Genomic DNA, 20,828 nt, shown 5'->3' with positions numbered 1-20,828 from the left:
ATAAAATCTTTGGTACCTACTACAAACCACCTTTAAAATTTTAATAAGTGCGCTGTTCTTTAATCTGACTACATCTAGATATTTAAGCGTAATGTACCTACTGTTCACCTCGCTCGATTACACTTTCCGTAACGTTTTCACCAGCTTACTCCCCAAATCAAGCGTGCGTAAAAAAGTTTTACTTCAAAAATATTTTCTGACGAAGGAAACTTGGAAAAGGAGGAAGGAAACAAATGTTTTTCCCCGCCTACCTTCCAACCTAGTAAGTCTTCCTACCCACCTATCATCTAATCAACCCCCCTCCCCGCGACGCTCGAATAATTACACGTGTAGCATCATGGGCTCCCTTCATCATCATCATCATCATCATCATCATTATCAGCCGATGAACTTCAACTGCTGGACATATGCCTCTTGCATGGAGTTCTAAGGACATCGGTCTCGAGTCGCCAGCAACCCGCTTGATGTCCTCGGTCGATATAGTGGGGGGTCGACCAACACTTCGGTTTCCGGCGCGGGGTCGCCATTCCAGCACCTTGGGACCCCAACGTGCATCGGTTCTTCGAACTATATGACCTGCCCATTGCCACTTCAGGTTCGCGATTCGCTTAGCTATGTCGGTGACTTGGGTTCGTCTGTGGATCTCCTTATTTCTGATTCAATCAAAGCAGAGAAACTCCAAGCATAGCTCCATCGCCCGCTGAGTGTCTTTGAGCGTTATTATGAGGCCCATAGTTAGTTGGGTTTTCCTTCTAGGTACCTACCTACTAATGGCGTTTTAAATATGGAACTTACGCTAGCTACTCACCATCCGATAAGCCCACAAGCCTGCAGCGCTAACTGCTTGACGTTCGATAGAACTGACCGTGTGGTGGTCGCGATCGACATTACGTCATACACATCGCGACCAACACACGATTAGTTTTATCGGCTGTCAAGCCGTTTGCGCTGCAGGCATGTGAGCTTACTTGGTCATCAGTGAGTGTCATAAGATAGGTAGGTAGGTTAGGAACATTCCTGAAATACGATAAGTCCTAAGCGATAGGGTATTTTTTTAAATCATAAATACCTACCTACCTAATGTCTTTGTTATAAAATAATACCTATACTTGATAATCCCTAAGTAGATATTTACTTATCTATATCCACTTAACCTCATATCTATAGTAATAATTAATTACTAATCTATATCAATACATTAAAATTATAAAGCTGAAGAGTTTGTTTATTTCTTTGTCTGTTTGAACACTCTTATCTCAAGAACTACCTACATTATTGGTTCGAATTAAAAAATTATTTTCGTTCCATCAAAGAAGGCATAAGCCGTAAACAATCAAAATTTTCTTTAAATTGAAGTAGTTTGTCGAACAATTTGCTTGAAGCGTTTGTCGAGTCAAGTTTGTTTGTCAATTATTAAACGTTTTAATGAATGCCATTCCAGCTTCCGATTTGTCTATTATCTACAATGTTATATATTTAAAGTCAAGAGTGAATAGGCATCTTCTAGCCAAGTACGTTTTACTTTAGGCTGCGTCATCACTTACCATAAGACGCGAATGAAGTCAAGCGATGTAATATAGAAAGTCCCGTATAGTAAATTATAATTATATAAAATGACTAGCTGACGCCGCGCGTTTTTACCCGCGTGGTTCCTGTTCCCGAAACCGGGAGGAACCGGGGATAATATATAGCCTATAGCCTTCCTCGATAAATGGGCTATCTAACACTGAAAGAATTTTTCAAATCAGACCAGTAGTTCCCGAGATTAGCGCGTTCAATCAAACAAACAAACAAACTCTTCAGCTTTATAATATTAGTATAGATTACACTCTCAATCAAGTCAAAAATATTCTCTTTTAGTGCGCTTTCATTTGAGACCTCCACTCGAGTATATTTGCAGACATTCGGTTATTCTTTCCCACTTTCACCCTCCAGAACTTTTAAATAACTTAACCGACTTTCGTCAAATATCAGTCATCTTTCATAGAAAAAAAACTAAATTGAAATCGCTTCATCCGTTCGGGAGCTATGTCCCACAGACAGACAGACATGTCAAACTTGTAACACCTCTCTTTTTGCGTCAGGGTGTAAAAAGTCACTAAAAAACAATAATTATCATGTGAACCCAGCCTTGCAAAAAAAAACATACACTCGAATTGCGAACCTCTACCTTTTTTTGAAGTCGGTTAAAAAGCGATACGTTAAAACCCAGCGTTGGAGCTTTTATAGCGTCCTTAATTTAATTCATGTCCATTTTCCAACGCCCAAAATTGAAAATGCAACACGGCTCGATAAAAAAGCGTCGTTTAAACATATGCTTGGAAATGCATTTGTTGTATTTAAACGCTTTATTAACGTCCGTTGGAAAAACTCTCGTGTGGACGAGGCCTAATTTTAATTTAAAGAAATAAATTATCATGTGTCTCAAATGGTGAAGGAAAAACATGGTGAGGAAATCTGAGAATTTTCTCAATTCTCTACGGGTGTCTTACAAACCACATTGGGCCAGCGTGGTGGACTATTAGCTTAACCCCTCTCATTTTGAGAGGAGAATCGTGCTCAACAGTGAACCTAAACCAAAAATGCGTTATAATATAAAATGTAAAGGAGAATCATACGTAATAAAAACTTACAAAGGCAAAACAAACATGATTCGTGTAATGTATTGTAAATATCCGACAATCATTTGTGTAAATACATTCAAGCAATTTGTTTTGATGACACAATATATGTATACGTGTATACATAATAAGTATATAATAACATTAAATTAATCTGGTCACTATAGCCACATTGTAACAAAGGTTATATTTGCTTATCACAAATCGTAGATTACGTATTTGTTGTGGGTCAAAGACATTAAATTTTATCTATTAGTCACAGATGCGACAAAGACACGCCATTTGCCAAGATTAATGGGACATTTTGGCTATTCAATACTGTAACATTCAAGTCATTATTACTGCAGCATGTATTCATACATACATACATACAGATTCTATTGTATTATTCTTCTTCGTCGCTACACTCTGGACAGAGTGGTCGTGGTCATCATTCAAGGGTGGTGGCAATCCTTACTTCGCCATTTATCCCTCTCCTAGCACAGTCGTAGAGCGAACCATGGAGATCGATTTTGATTTAAACAGTCCAGCGCATTGGTGTATTTTTAACCGACTTCAAAAAAAAGAAGGAGGTTCTCAATTCGGCGCGTATATATATTTTTTTATGTTTGTTACCGCATAAATTCGCAATTTGTTAACCAATTTTAAAATTTGTTTGAAAAAGATTCCAGATTAGTCCCATTTAATTTTGTGTTAAAAATAAAATAACGATATTTCCCGTACTGGGGCGCTACAGTATGGGCCATTTCGTTATTTACTAAACCGATTTCCATGAAAATTAATTGCTAGGACGCACTTAAAACAGAAAATTCAATAGGCATCAATTCTCTTCAACGATCACAATACGTCAGTCTCAAATAAGCCGCTCTAATTTTTAGTAATCTCATCGTTGATAGGTATACGTACGTTGATTGACAGTGACTGGGTTTTTACGTTATTTTAAGTTTTTAGAATTATCATCATCAACAATCTATATTCGGCTCACTGTTGAGCACGATTCTCCTCTCAGAATAATAGGGGATAGGCCTTAGTCCTACCATGCTGGTCCAATGCGGATTGGCAGACTTCACACATAATAATAGGAAGAAAATTCTCTGGTATGCAGGTTTCCTCACGATGTTTTTCCTTCACCGTTTGAGACACGTGATATTTAATTTCTTTAAATGCTCATAACTGAAAAGTCTCAAATACGCCGCTCTAATTTTTAGTTACATCTCAACGATGATAGGTATGTACGTTGATTGACAGTGACTGCGTATTCATGTTATTTTACGTTTTTAGAATAGAATACATTAATAATATGAATGATTGCCAAAATGTATGTCCTTGGTGGCGGTCAACGCGAGTGCCAGTGATGACTTTGCTCAAAATCACGTCGGTATTTTTTTTTTTTTATTCACACCTGATGGTAAGTGATGATGCATTCTAAGATGGAATCGGGCTAACTTGTTAGGAGGAGGATGAAATACACACCCCTTTCGGTTTCTACACGACGTCGTACCGGAACGCTAAATCGTTTGGCGGTACGTCTTTGTCGGTATAGTCTTACGGACATTATAAGAAGCTCATGTGGCTCTTATTCGCGAAAGGTAAAGAATATCTGACCAGTAGTTGAAACCTATTCGCTATAAACAAACTAATAAAACTATTTCTTTTAATGTTAGTTGTAGTTAGTAGCAACGATATGTTATACTAGAGATAGAGCACTAGTGCATCGAAATTGAGGCGGAGAAATGTGCATAATTGTCTTAATTTCATTCAGTCGCTTAATAAACAATGAAATCTATTTAAACATATCATCATCATCATCATATCAGCCGATGGACGTGCACTGCAGGACATAGGCCTTTTGTAGGGACTTCCAAACATCACGATACTGAGCCATCTGCATCCAGCGAATCCCTGCGACTCGCTTGATGTCGTCAGTCCACCTGGTGGGGGGTCGGCCAACACTGCGCTTACTAGTGCGGGGTCGCCATTCCAGCACTTTGGGACCCCAACGTCCATCGGCTCTTCGCACTATGTGCCCCGCCCATTGCCACTTCAGCTTCGCAACTCGTTGAGCTATGTCGGTGACTTTGGTTCTTCTGCGGATCTTCTCATTTCTGATTCGATCACGCAGAGATACTCCTAACATAGCTCGTTCCATCGCCCGCTGTGTGACTCTGAGCCTTCTTATGAGGCCCATAGTTAGCGACCAAGTCTCGGAACCATAGGTCATCACTGGCAACACGCACTGTTCGAAGACTTTTGTCTTCAGGCACGGAGGAATTTCGGACGAAAAGATGTCGCGAAGTTTCCCGAATGCAGCCCAGCCGAGTTGGATTCGACGGTTCACCTCTTTCTTTAAACAAATAATACCTAAATATTGTCTACAATGTCGAGTTGTGTGTTTAGGAAGTATAAGAACTTGTTACATAAATATAATGTGTAAATTTAAGTAAACACAGCCGTGATAGCCCTGTGGATATGAGCCCTGTCTCCGATTCCGAATAGTGTGTTCGAATCCGGTCCGGGGCATGCACCTCAAACTTTTCAGTTGTGTGCATTTTAAGAAATTAAATATCACGTGTCTCAAACGGTGAAGGAAAAACATCGTAGGGGAAACTTGCACATCACAGAATTTTCTTAATTCTCTGCGTGTGTGAAGTCTGCCAATCCGCATTGGGCCAGCGTGGTGGACTATTGGCCTAACCCCTTTCATTCTGAGAGAAGACTCGAGCTCAGCAGTAAGAATATGGGTTGATAATGTCGCTAAAATCAGTGGAGTCGCTAAATTCTTGATTTTGTAGGCACGTAACATATCTTTAGTATGAAATAATCATTGGTTAGTAGTAATCAAGAGGCAGCCACTTTTAAATCGCAGACATACACTTCAAATTGTTTTTATTTGTATAGATGATTTCACAAGTACAATGCTCTATGCCGGAAAAACAACGTAATTCTTTTTATATACTTGACTAGTGTGTATGAAGGTTACATTTTATAAATATAGCTCCTCACTCTTTTTTCATATGATGGTAAATGTAAACCAATTTTTATGAGAAAATAACTGATAGTTGATGTGAAAAGATCAAAAAATATTATAATAGAATGTTTATTTAATAGTTAAACTTTATTTACTTTTAGCTAGGTAAGTATCTACTACCTGTAACTGAGTAATTATTTATATTATTAGTTGTAATATAAATCTGCTGCAAGTTTATTTTTTTTTGAAGCGTCAAGTTATGTCATGAAGTTATGATGTCAAAAAATTTTAATAAATAAATTAAACCGACTTCAAAAACATAAAACGTACAACAAAATTAAAAAGCAAAAAATAACATCATTTATTATGTTCCTGCTGTTTTGCTGTTGATTTCCTGCTGATCAATTTGAAGGCGGTGCTAACCCGATGTGTGATGACACACTTGGTTACTTGGACTTCAACAATATTAGTTTTTTTTTAATTCTTTACAAGTTAGCCCTTGACTACAATCTTACCTGATGGTAAGTGATGATGTAATCTAAGATGGAAGCGGGCTAACTTTTTACGAGGAGGATGAAAATCCACACCCCTTTCGGTTTCTACACGGCATCGTACCGGAACGCTAAATCGCTTGGCGGTACGTCTTTGCCGATAGGGTAGTAACTAGCCACGGCCGAAACCTCCCACCAGCCATATTGTAAAATGATAATATCAATTTTATTCTATCTTTATTTTATCTCTGCCTACCACAGAGATTCACGTCAGCATTTTTTGCATATTTTAATCTTTACTTTATAATGAGTGTTTTGTTTTTGCTTTAGGTTTTTTATGACATCTGTCTACTGTTCGCTAAAATTAACGCGTGTGGGCAACAATATTTTATACTATAGATATGTTCGTGCCAACAAATTATCTGCAAAAAGTGGTCCGAATACTAAACTGAGCGTACACATGCAGAATTTTGAGTTTACTTACTTATCATTATCATCATCATCATCATCATCATCATCATCATCATCATCATCATCATCATCATATCAGCCGTTGGATAGTCCACTGCAGGACATAGGCCTTTTGTAGGGACTTCCAAACATCACGATACTGAGCCGCCTGCATCCAGCGAATACCTGTGACTCGCTTGATGTCGTCAGTCCACCTGGTGGGGGGGTCGACCAACACTGCGTTTACTAGTGCGGGGTCGCCATTCCAGCACTTTGGGACCCCAACGTCCATCGGCTCTTCGAACTATGTGCCGCGTCAATTGCCACTTCAGCTTCGCAACTCGTTGAGCTATGTCTTTATATATTGTATATTTAATGTTTATTATTAATACAGGTTGTCCCTTAAATATTACGACATACTTCACAAGGTAATAGCTGACATCAAGGCCTATTAAAATTTTGGCTAACATATATTGCGTTATTTTAGTAGGCCTTGGTGTCAGCTATCACCCTGTAGAATATGTACTATTTACGGGACATCCCTGTATATAGTTTTTACACTTCATGAACACACAACTCTACATTGACAATATTTGGGTAATATTTGTCTGAATAACTTTCGTTGATTACTATGCGACTAAAATTAAGTCAATTAGCTTTGTTGGCCTCAGTTTCGACGCGTTAGTGACGTATCTAATAGTATAAAATCTTTGTGCGTAGGTATTTTTTGCAACGTGTGCTCTCCACTTATTGTTAAGTGACGTTGCAACCTAAGATAAGGTTACACATTAAAATTACATTAAGTCAGCCATTGACGGTCATTTATTCTCACGTTTCTGCAGCGCGAACAGCAGCGAAGACGTTTCATAAGTCGAGACGTCATGCAGCGACCCATACACGGTTATAGTCATCAGTTATAGTCGTGGGTGCTGCAACAACGTGAGAATAATTGATCGTCAATGGCGTGCATTACGAGGCATCATACCGAAATTATACAGAAAAACAACTGCCTTCCAAACTGACGGTAGAGTCTATACAAATAGTCAAATGTGACTTTTCAAAAGCATATATATATAAAAAGTTTATATATGTCGCCGAGTGAGTTATTCGAACGGTTAGCAAAATCTACGTTAATTATTGTGATAATATTATAATCAGGTTTTTCATGTAATTGGGATTTAATTATTTACTGTTTAAATAAATAAGACTGTGAAAGATTTATCACGTGACTCTCGTCCAATAGTATTGCGTTGAAATGGCGCGTAGGCGGTACGCTTTATGGAGTGGAGGCGCTCTGCCACTCTGTAGCCTGCTGGTTGAGCAGTTCAGTGTAATCAAGTCTTTGAAATGGATAGTCGTCTTCCATTTGTTAAGCATAGTGAAATAGTGATTGTGATATAGAAGCTAGTGGGTGAGTTAATAGAAGTAAGGCCATTGCATTGTTAACTAATTAGCTGGGAGACAACACGAGCGGAGAATGGAGAGTATTGGCTAGCTGTAAAAGACGTCTTTAATCCAGTTTTGTACCACTTTAGTACTATTTGGATACTTATATATTTGGGTTTGAGTAAGGTATGTCGTGTCCCGGGTAGCGGTTATGGGTGATAAATAATAGTAGGCTCCACTGATAAAACACTTATATTGACTATCAGTTACAACGGTTAGGTAACGACTGGCGACAAACCGCCCGTATTGACTTCGTCATAATTACGAAAATGCTTAAGTAGCATTTTCATTTACAATCTATGTGTGTGTGACCACCACATCATTCCACCCCCTTTTTTTTTTTTTTTTTTACAGAAAACAATGTATAGGAAGTATAGGGGTGTTTCATTCTTAACACTATAAGCACAATGCTGACAAAACGTTTCACGAGGAGCATACACTTGTTACACTTAAACTAATGAACTCTGTAAAGCTAACAACAAAAAAAAATTTAAACATATAAATGACAATGTAAATTTTGTATAAGTGTAATATTATGTAAACAATTTTGTAGAACACCTTCAAATACAATTACTTTAAGCAGAATATGGTTTTTACTTTAACATTGCACAACTAATTTCTTAAAATTATAAACATGACGAAACAATTAACAATAATGCAACTAAGCATAACGTGCAGGTACGCGGCTGACGCGACCACTGCTCGTTGTTTTGCATTTTACACCGTTGGTATTATAAGGGACCGTACACACTGTGACTTTCTTTTTTAAAATCGGTTCCGTAGTTTTTGACGACATAGTATTTTGGGGATTATCGTTTTCCTCCAAAATATAAGCTGGTTTCAACCGATCTATAGAAACTATAACCTGACGTGTGGGTAATTGGACCTTAAAAACTTTCTCTGTCCTGCTAATTACTCGGTACGGACCGTCGTAAGGCGCTTGGAGAGGCTTACGCACCGCGTCGTTCCTGATAAATACTTTGTCACAAGTGTGTAAATCCTGGTGAACAAAAATTTTTCTTGAGTCTTTATTGACCCTTTTAACAGGTTTTAAATCATTAATTATACTTTTTAATTTGCTTACATAACTAGAGCTATCTAAAAAATTATCCTTACTTATATCATAAAATTCACCTGGCAGCCTAATACTTGTGCCGTATACCATTTCAGCACAACTAACATTAGTGTCTGCCCGTACAGCGGCTCTTAAACCTAGTAAAACGGTTGGTAGTTCTTCTACCCAACTTTTAGTTGACAGTCTAGCCATAAGTGCTGCTTTTAAAGATCTGTGCCACCGTTCTATCATCCCATTACTCTGCGGGTGATAAGCGGTAGTGCGGATCTTTTCAATACCCATAAGATTCATGAGTTGCTTGAAAAGATTACTCTCGAAACAACGACCTTGATCGGAAGTACACTTAAAAAATACTCCGAAACGCGTTATATAGTTTTCATAAAGAGCTTTGGCTACTACTTCAGCTGTGATTTCTTTAATTGGGACAGCTTCTGGCCAACGCGTACCTCTATCTATCATAGTCAAACAGTATCTATATCCCTCGGGTGATGTATTGAGAGGGCCTATTATGTCAATCATTAAGTGACTAAAACGATCTACTTTCTCGAAAGTACCTAAATCGGATACAGTATGTTTTTGAATCTTAGATCGTTGACATGGGATACAGGCCTTAGCCCATCTTCGGATATCTTTATTCATACCTACCCAAAAGTATCTATCTCTAACCATTTTGTTGGTAGCGCGAATACCCGGGTGACTTAAACTATGAATTGCATCGAAAGCGATACGTCTAAAACTTTCCGGTAAGTATGGTCGGGCCTTATTAGTCGATGTTTCGCAAACAACGCAACTATCGGTGCCTGGCATCACGATGTTTTTGTATTGTATTTTTTTCTTTAGTTCGCTTAACTCTTCGTCATCATTTTGTACACGTGCGAGTTCCGTGAAATCAATGACCGTAGGACAAACAATTTCTTCCACGCGGGACAAAGTGTCAGCTACTATGTTATCTAACCCGCTCACGTGGCGTATGTCCGTAGTGAATTCGCTAATGAACATTATCTGTTTAGCTCGCCTAGGTAGCTCTTTCACGCTACCTATCTTTGAAAAAACATAAATTAGAGGTCTATGGTCAGTATACACAATAAAATTACGACCTTCTATCATATATCGAAAGTGAGCTATCGCCGAATAAATGGCTAATAACTCTCGATCATAGGTACTATATTTCCTTTGTGCTTCCGAGAACTTTTTAGAAAAATAAGCAATAGGTTTCCATACGTTACCTTCTCTTTGCTGTAGAACCGCACCCATGCATGACTCTGAAGCATCCGTCATAAGCGCCAAAGGTTTGTCTATCGCAGGATACGTTAACGTCGCGGCGTCACTTAGGCTCTGTTTACACTGCTCAAACTGAGCGTTTGCTGAATCAGTCCAAGCGATTTTTGACTTATCTTTTTTTTTTGTATTCGTTAAATAGCGATCCAACTCAGACTGCTTTTCAGCGGCACCTGGTATGTGTGATCTATAGAAATTTAACATACCTAAAAATCTCCGGAGTTGGTCCACAGTAGCTGGCCTCGGAAACTCGATGATGGCTTTCACCTTCTCGTCGAGTGGACGAATCCCTTCCGTTGTTACTTCATGACCTAAAAACTCCAATTTTGTCTGTTCGAAACAACACTTTGATATATTCAGAGTAATACCGAACTTCTCTAAGCGACTAAATACTTCCTCTAAATGTTTTCTATGCTCGTCGACGTTGTTACTTGCAATTATTATATCATCTATATACACGAATAAAAAATCTAAGTCTGGGAGTACGCTATGACACATAAAACGCTGAAAACTTTGGCCAGCATTTCGAAGGCCAAAAGGAAGTCTGATGAACTCGAAAGCCCCGAAAGGGGTTGACACAGACGTCTTTTCAATGTCCATCTCGTTAACTGGTATGCAATTGTAAGCTCTGTTTATATCTAACCGTGAAAAAATTTTCTTACCAGCGAGTAAGTACGTGAAATCGCGTAACCTGGGTATAGGGTAACTATCAGGCTTAGTAATAGCATTTAAGCGCCTATAGTCACCACATGGCCTTATCTGCCCATTTTTTTTAAGCACTATATGCAGAGGGCTTGCCCACGCGCTTTTACTGGGTCTGCATATTCCCATTTCACACATTAACCGAAATTCCTCTTTAGCCTTAGCGTATCGGTCTGGCGGTAACGGTCTTGCTCGACATTGAACAGGCGGACCGTTCGTCTCGATGTGATGACAAACGCTATGCTTAGGAACTTCCTTAAAAGATACCGGTTTAGTTAAATCTGGATATTTAGCTAACAAACTATAATGTGGGTGTTGATTATGAATTGTAGTTATTGAACTTTCCATGCACTGTGACATACTAGCAATAACATTAAAATTTGTTACCTGATCCACTAGTTTCCGTTTACTAAAATCTACCACTAACTTATACTTAGTTAAAAAATCGGCTCCTATTATAGGCTGTCTAACGTCAGCAACTATAAATGTCCACCGAAATGCTCTCCTTAACTTTAAATTTAATACTAAACTATGCAACCCAAATGTCTTAATAGGTGTACCGTTCGCGGCATACAGTCTATAGTCCTCGCACGCTCTATTTTTCTCGCGCACTGCCCACCGGGGTAACACCGACACATTAGCACCACTATCTATTAAAAACCGTAATTTACTGTTTTCGTCAGTTATACACAAGCGGTAATTTATCGACGGGTCACAGCCTCCCGCTGCAGACAGGACCGAAGCTAGTTTTCCGCACTGCCAGTAGGCTGGTTCGATGTCTTCCACGTACACGGTTGAACACATTTGTGTGCTCGGGCTCTAAACTTATAGTGGTAGTAGCAAAGCCAGTCTGGATCTGCCGGTGTCCTCTTCCTGCTACCGCTAGTGTTGCGCGTACGTGGCGCGCCGTGTGACCGTGATCGGCTTCTCCCACCGCTACGCTGGGAATTTTCAATTTTTCTTAGTCGTTCGCCCAGCTTGTGGATCTCCGCTATTACATCTGGAGAATCACTCCTTGCACTCCGTACTGCGGCCACCCCCTGTATAGGCATTGCATTTTCTGTCACCTTGTCTGCCATTCTGGCCAAAGCGTTAATATCGCTTAAACCTGATGCCGTGAGTATTCCTCTCACCCATCCCGGCAAATGGTTTTGCCAAAGGATGGTAAGGGTTTCATCTGTAACTTTGCCACTTGCCAGCTCTTGCATTTTCCTCAGCAACTGCGATGGCTTCTGGTCGCCAAGCTCCATTTCAGATATCAATTTTTGTACCTTTCTATTTTCTGACTCCTCATAAATGTCAAGTAATCTTGTTTTTAATGTATCATATTTACCATTTTCCGGCTGTTTGACTAATATGTCTGTCACTTGTTGTATAACGTCTTTTCCTAATTTCGATATGACAAACTGAAATTTCGCCTCGTCAGACATCTTCTGCGGGTGTAGCACTGCCTCCGCCTGTATGAACCAGTGTCGCGGCAAATCCGTCCAAAATTCAGGAATTCTCGCCGATACAGACACGCCGGAAACTGACACCTCTGGTTGAGCCATTTTAAATTCCAATGTGTGAGTCGTTACGTGTTGCTACCCGTGCAAAATAACCGCTAATAAAACCGAGTCGGGTCACCACTTTTGTACCACTTTAGTACTATTTGGATACTTATATATTTGGGTTTGAGTAAGGTATGTCGTGTCCCGGGTAGCGGTTATGGGTGATAAATAATAGTAGGCTCCACTGATAAAACACTTATATTGACTATCAGTTACAACGGTTAGGTAACGACTGGCGACAAACCGCCCGTATTGACTTCGTCATAATTACGAAAATGCTTAAGTAGCATTTTCATTTACAATCTATGTGTGTGTGACCACCACACCAGCTTCTAGCGATTACCAGCCCGCGACCTCGCTCGTGCTGACTCCTTGCCATACGATAGATAACCCTGGTTTACATGTGATAGTATCAGCGTTGAACTTGGTCAATCTAGAGGGTAGAACTGTATTAGCAAGATAAATGGTTGTTCCAGTAATGATTGATAGTGTTACTCTGTGTATCTGCCATCTTTGACACACCAAGCTTAGAATCTGCTCTTAGACTACGGCTTCTGCGATATCAGAAGTGGAATATAATCGATGCCCCGATATATATATAAAGATCTGACCGTCACTAGCACTTAAGCCATTAGAAATTATTGTGTGAGTGTGTATAAACTCTTAAAACATCTCGTACAAATGGGCGCACTCAAAGACCCTTGTCTCCAAGATATGACAACGGCAAACAAACGAGAGAAACCCACCTGTATAACTCACGCGCATTAAGTTGACACCTGACTACCAAACATAACCAAATATACACAGTACAAACAATGTAATGGAGGTAATATATCGGAACCGAAGGCGGAGTCGGAGTTTTTAAATTTGGTTTATCGGAGTCGCTACCGAAGTTGGAGGCAGGGTCAGAAGAGAGATTTTTTATTTAAGGACCAATAAAACGTTATTTAGTGGAACAGTGAACAAACAATGAAAAGAAATAGCATGTTTCCTAATTAAGTAACAAGAAATTAAATTAAATGAATTGAGTCCCAAAGTAGCAAACTATTCTCCGACTTCCGATTAAAACCTCCGATTTAAAAGTCGAAGTCGGAAACAAAGGTGTAACAATCCGTTGGTTTCTTGTGGTTTAACTCTTTAATATTGTGTAAAAGTAATTTCTGGAATTATTTAAATGTAACTAATATAATATTTTGCATGCCGATCGGGCGTGATACACAACAGATTATATTTATTTCTTAAGACCTTGTAAACTGTATCAACAAATAAAGGATTTGATATTTAATAATCGGAAGTTCCGACTTATCGGAGCCGAAGTCGAAGCTCCGTAACATCACTGGTACAAACATCATTCGAGCGAGATGTCATGTCAACCCGCACTAGCTGTACGTATATCTCCGTTTTATCTATTGTTTATCGTGGCATTTGCTTTATTGTAATAACATGATTATATTCTTGCCTCGATTTGCTTCAATACAAAATTATGTTGCCATTTATTTATTTTTTATTCGACATCGTACCGGAACGCTTAATCGCTTGGCGGTACGTCTTTACGGTAGGGTGGTTGCTATCCACGACTGAAGCCTACCAGCTAGACCTGGACCAATTACGAAAACCTCAATCAGCTCAGCCGGGAATCGAACCTAGGACCTCCGTCTTGTAAATCCACCGCGCATACCACTGCGCCACGGAGGCGGCCAAAACTAACCAAAATAAGACCTTAGAATGGCAGAGAATGACCTTGAGTGGAGTCACGCACTTGTGAACGTTGTGTGTAGGGTTAAAGGCAACTTCGACTGTTAACAAACACTTCACTTTCCCACTCAAGTCACTCTCCCCGTCTATTCCAAGTATCCCATAAAGAATTACACCACAAGAAATGTGAAGAGCTCGAACGCCACGAGCATACTGAAGCCGACGAAGTACGACGGGCGCCGTATATCGCAAGTCGTTCCCGCTAACCGGTCGCTACCCCTCTCTAATTCCCTACTCTTTACAGAATCACGTCGCGATAGAACGCCACGAGCATACTGAAGCCGACCGTAAGATGGGCGCCGTATATAGCAAGTCGTTCCGGCCAACCGATCGCTACCCTTCTCTAACTCCTTACTCTTTACACAAACAAGTCGCGCCATCAAGCGTTGGCACGAGGCAACACGAGATCGAGCGGTGCCATATCCGTCTCAGACTACTATTTCTTACAATATATCTCGTCGTCATCAACCCATGTTCGGCTCACTGCTGAGCTCGAGTCTCCTCTCAGATCATTCTGAGAGGAGACTTCTGTAAAAAGTGGTGGACTATTGGCCTAACATCCTGAGAACCTCTCATGAGGTTCTCAGGATGTTAGGCCAATAGTCCACCACGCTGGCCCAATGCGGATTGGCAGACTTCACACACGCAGAGAATTAAGATAATTCTCTGGTATGCAGGTTTCCTCACGATGTTTTCCTTCACCGATTGAGACACGTGATATTTAATTTCTTAAAATGCACACAACTGAAATATTGGAGGTGCATGCCCCGAACCGGATTCGAATCCACACCCTCCGGAATCGGAGGTAGAGGTCATATCAACTGGGCTATCACTGCTCACAATCACTATCACTGCTTACAATATATCTACGAGTATACAAATATTATAAAGCTGAAGAGTTCGTTTGTTTGTTTATTTGTTTGATTGAACGCGCTAATCTCTGAAACTACTGGTCCGATTTGAAAAATTCTTTCAGTGTTAGATAGCCCATTTATCGAGGAAGGCTATATTCTATATATTTTTCCTGTATTCCTACGGGAACGAGAACCACAGGGTTGAGGCCGCGCGGCTTCAGCTAGTATTTCAATAATGGCACCTTTTCAATACAAAGACTTTTTTATACAAATGGCGACAGAGGGCACTAATGTGCGACACATTAGCGATGGAGTCATATTTTTCCAAGAACCATGGGAAAAGGGGAACAAAGAATACGTTTTCTATAGAATCGGGCGTGGGTGGTTATGGAAAAGGTCATTGTCGTATTTGCATGCTGCTTATGTAAACCATTTTATGGCTATAGCGAGTGGCATGTATAAGGTTTTTAGCTAGGGTATGCACTATACAAATAAAACAAAGCGGGAAATTCCTTTTGCAATTCAGGTTAGTAATGAGTCCTCAGGGTAGGCAACGCATTTCAGCATATATGAAGTGAATGGAAGATATTTTGAAAATTTTTGTTGGGGGTATTATATAATCGATACTGAAGCTAAAAATTTTTTTTTTGTCTGTCTGTCAGTCTGTCTGTGTTTTTGAAATGAATTCAAATGAATCTTGGCACGGTTTAAGACCATACATAATACGGAGAAGGTTACTTATAGGAAACTTTTTATTGCGAAAATAAAATAAGAAGGGGGTGAAATAGGGGTTGAAAGTTTGTATGGAAAGCCCGTACTACGACTTTTACTACGAAATATAATGTACTTCAAAAATTTTCAACCATTCAATTCAAAAATTCAACCCCTAAAGTGGTGAAATAGATCACGGTACACCTCTGGGCTTGGGTCACAAGAACTGATATATACCAAATCAACATAATTATTCCAGTAGATTGGGAGAAAATTGACTATGACAGGCGGACATTCGGATCTTTCGGTTCGGTTTTTGTATCGTACGTTCAGAACCCTAAAAATAGGGACAAGAAAAGCGCTTCTATATGGATCCATTAATTACAGTAAGTAGGTACTAAAGCACTGGACGCTAATGTGGGCAAACATTAAGATGGCGGTTCCTAGAACTCCCTTAATGGGGTAAAAAAGGGTAAATCGAATTCTACGCAAATGAACTCTGTGTTGTTCGTTTTATGTACTGCTATTTAGTAATTAAACCAATTGGAACCGAATGTTGGTATGCCCTGAGATTTCACTCGCGTAGTTCCGTTCCTGTGGGGATACGGGGATAAAATATAGCCTTTGATACTCGCAAATAATGTGGCATGCTAGTGGTAAAAGATTTCCATAATCTCAAAGGGCTGCAATCTCACTTGATGTTAAGTGATGATGAAATCTAAGAAGGAAGCAGACTAACTTGTTAGGAGGTGGATAATAATCCAGACCTACTCGACATCGCACCGGAACGCTAAATCGCTGTCTCCGTGGCGCAGTGGCATGCGCGGTGAATTTACAAGACGGAGGTCCTGGGTTTGATACTCGGCTGGGCCGATTTTCATAATTGGTCCAGGTTCGGCTTCGGCCGTGGCCAGTTACCACCCTACCGACAAAGACGTACCGCCAAGCGATTTAGCGTTCTGGTACGATGTCGTGTAGAAACCAAGAGGGGTGTGGATTTTCATCCTCTTCCTAACAAGTTAGCCCGCTTCCACCTTAGATTGCATCATCACTTTCCATCAGGTGAAATCGTAGTCAAGGGCACTAGTCATTAAAAAAAAAGTAGGTATGTATGTCTAAAAATGCGCGTAAATATGTACAGTGACAAAGTATTACGTAAATTCACGTCGCGACGAAGCACAGGTGATAAGAAAATACGCTAATCGAGCATCGTCGAGTATTTTTAATGACCGAATAAGTCTGTGTATACATGATTGGTGAAAAACTCAGGTAAAACCGCACCGATTTATTTTCCCGCGTAGTTCCCATTCCCATGGGAATACTGGGATAAAATATAGCCTATGACGTGGATTGCAAATAACGTGGCTTAATAATGGTAAATTAATTTTCAAAATTGGTTTAGTATATCTAGAGATTATTTTCTATATAATATTAGTATAGTATAATAATAAGGTACTATTTTAGCTAAATTTTAGTTATTTTTGTATTATAAAAAATTATCTAGTATTTTTCAAAATAAGCAATTTTATTCTTTAGAAAAAAACAGACCAGAGGGTTGTTTTTGGTTTAGAATAGACATATATGTTATACCCCTAACAAAATCAATTGATAAATTGAAGTTTGAATGAAAATAATTAATTTTGCAAATAATATTACTATGAAATATTTTTTAAATCGTGGAGCATAACAAATAAATGATAAATTGGGCAAATAATACATTAGGCTACGAACATGATATGAATAAACAACACACCATTATCAGTGAGAATAATACGCTAAGTAAGTCAATAATTGTGGTATACTCAATCTTTGTAATGGTAGAGCCAGATATCATATTACTTTAAGGAAGGTCTTAGCCTCGAATGACAAATTAGTGTGTTCTGAGGTTTATTTTGCGCATTGGTTAGGCAAGGCGGTTCCCGCGGGATATGTGTCGCAAGTCGCAGTCATCATATATAGATAAACTAGCGGACACCCGCAACTTCGTCCGCGTGGAATTTAGTTTTTTACAAATATCTCAGAAACCAGGGATTTTTCCGGGATATAAGTAGTCTATGTGTTAATCCAGGCTATAATATATCTTAATACCAAATTTCAGCTAATTCAGTTCAGTAGTCGAGGCGTGAAAGAGTTACAAACATTCATGTCATCAAAATCATCAGTTTTCGCATATCTCGGGAAACCATTGATTTTTTCGGGATAAAAAGTAGCCTATGTGTTAATCCAGAGTAAAATCTTTTTCCATTCCAAATTTCAGCTAAATCGCTTCAGTAGTAGCGGCGTTATAGAGTAACAAACATCCAAACATACATCCAAACATTCATGCAAACTTTCGCGTTTATAATATTAATAGGATAGTGGGAAGTAGGATAGGATTACACTTAAATAAATTACACTTTGACCAAACGGTGTCTTATATTTGGCAGTGCTTAATATATTATGCATTATAATAATTATGCAGGATTAGCAGCTTAGATCTATCATACTGCGGGTTGGCAGGCCAATAATTAATTGATGAAAATTACTATTGTGTCTGCAATAATCACTAAGTAATACAATTAATCAAACTTTCCGACTAATCAAAATTAAGTAAATTAATAAATGAACTTCGAAGTAGGGGATTCTTCTAACACTAACTCACTAACACTAAGAAGAAGAAAGAAAGTTAAACTATAATTTTCATTATTAGATTAGAACGAATCAGCATTTGTCGTATGCTAGTTGACATATTCATTATCAGCCCATATTCCGCTCACTGTTGAGCTCGAGTCTCCTCTCAGAATTAGAGGGGTTTAACTAGTAGTCCACCACGCTGGCCCAACGCGGATAGGCAGACTTCACACACGCAGAGAATTGTGAAAATTTTCTGGTATGCAGGTTTCCTCACGATGTTTTGCTTCACCGATTGAGACACGTGATATTTAATTTCTTAAAATGCACACAACTGAAAAGTTGGCATACAAGATTGAAATTATATATTTAACAAATGTCATCCGGTGCTTACTGGATATTACACAGTAGGTAAATGACTTTTTGTTAATTGATTTGGTGATTATTTTATTAGGTTGATAATAAAGATCAAAATAGTAAAAAACGTCAGCTGGGTTTTCTGATTTCTTGGCTGGTGGGAGGCTTCGGCCGTGGCTAGTACTACCACCCTACCGGCAAAAATGTACCGCTAAGCGAATTAGCGTACCGGTACAATGTCGTGTAGAAACGGAAAGGGATTTTCATCCAACTCTTTACAAGTTAGCCCGCCTCCATCTTAGATTGCATCATCACTTACCATCAGGTGATATTATAGTCAAAGACTAATTTGTAGAGAACAAAACACACCCATCAATGAATCAAAAAAACCGATATTGTAGCAATGCGACAAAACACACACTATTATGTATGTATTACACTACACTATTATGTATTATTTATTATTATATATGTACACAAACCTCATAAAGCCTGTTCAGAGTTTGACATTGATAAAGATAGTCACCTAAAGAACACCTGCTTCACGAAAGGTTAAATTCATATAAATGTGTATTAGGTCCGCCACCGGTTCCACGAATGGCGACCTTAAGACAAAGGCGTGGAAAAGGGTGTGGATTTTCATCCTCTTCCTAACAAGTTAGCCCGCTTCCATCTTAGATTGCATCTTTACCATCAGGTGAGATTGTAATCAAGGGCTAACTTGTAAAGAATTATATGTAACTCGGTGTACCATACAAACAATCAGTCACTGCATCGTTTTTCATCGTAATTCGTTTTGCAATCATCTATCATTGTATTTTCAACGAAATGACATAATTATCGTCATTTTATGTAAAGTAAAATTACTATAGTCGTGGTAGTAGCCGGTAGTAATGTTATTTTAATGAAAAACTAGTATTTACATAATTTCGTTGAAATAATCATGTTAGATGAAGAAACAAAAAATCATTACAATTTGATGTAAAGTGAAGTATGAGTGAAGGTTATTTCGTTGAAATAACTATTTTAGATGATCATTAAAACGAAATTACGATGAAAACGGTGTAGTGACTCATTGAATGGTACACCGATATACACGTCACTGTTAAATTGTAAAATACGTTAGTTTATAATATCACTCGCGATATTGTAATCTGTTGATATTATGTATATATATATATAATTATATATGTTGATATATATTGTGAACTGAACATACTGATTACAATTTAAAGTGTTATTTTTCGATATATTACTATCTATCGAAGTGAAACCTTTAAATTGTCAATCAAATAGCAAATAGATGAATTTACTATAGAGTTACAAAAATATTACAGCGGGCATAATAAAAATAGTAAAAAATTACAATGGACAAATCAAAGAAAAAAGAAAAAGAAATAAAATCGGAGGAGTGGCCAATGCGTTTCTTAATTTTAAAACTGTTCTTCCATTAGTAAAATTTTGTTATTATTAATTATAAGTATTATTTTATCAAATCTAAAGTTAGGTTAGGTTAGATTAGAACATAAAAATTCGTTCGAATTTTTAGGAAGATGGGTAGGTTTACTTAAGTCAGTCTTTAGGTATAATAAATAATATGTGTTTCATTCTTAACTCTATGGACACAGAACATTCTGCTGTAAGACCGACCAATCTGGGACAAGTTAGAACAGTTGACGTTTTAAGATTGCAATTTAACGGTTTAACTACTTATATCATACTGAAAAATAACACGTTAACTTGTAATCAGTATATTCAGTTCACAATATATCGTCAGATTACAATATAAACTAACGTATTTTACAATTTAACGGTAATATACATAATACGCCCGCTGAAACAGTGCAATGCGACAAAGTTACGGTATGCTATTATGCAAATTCAAAAATAGCTGTGTTATATGCTTGCCTTTGAAACGATAAAATCGCTTAACTTTTTACGCTTTTGCCTGTTTGTGATT

General features: G+C 38.5%; 1 protein-coding gene across 2 annotated transcripts in view; it reads left to right on the top strand.

Annotated features, from left to right (window-relative positions):
- Window positions 1-20,828, top strand: part of LOC112055289 (5-hydroxytryptamine receptor 1-like) — a 158,124-nt gene that overhangs the window by 934 nt on the left and 136,362 nt on the right. The gene's annotated exons all lie outside the window — the stretch shown is intronic.

Source organism: Bicyclus anynana, chromosome 24, assembly GCF_947172395.1.
Source record: "Bicyclus anynana chromosome 24, ilBicAnyn1.1, whole genome shotgun sequence".
NCBI classification, from domain to species: Eukaryota; Metazoa; Arthropoda; class Insecta; order Lepidoptera; family Nymphalidae; genus Bicyclus; species Bicyclus anynana.
This window is presented reverse-complemented; position numbering and strand designations above follow the sequence as displayed.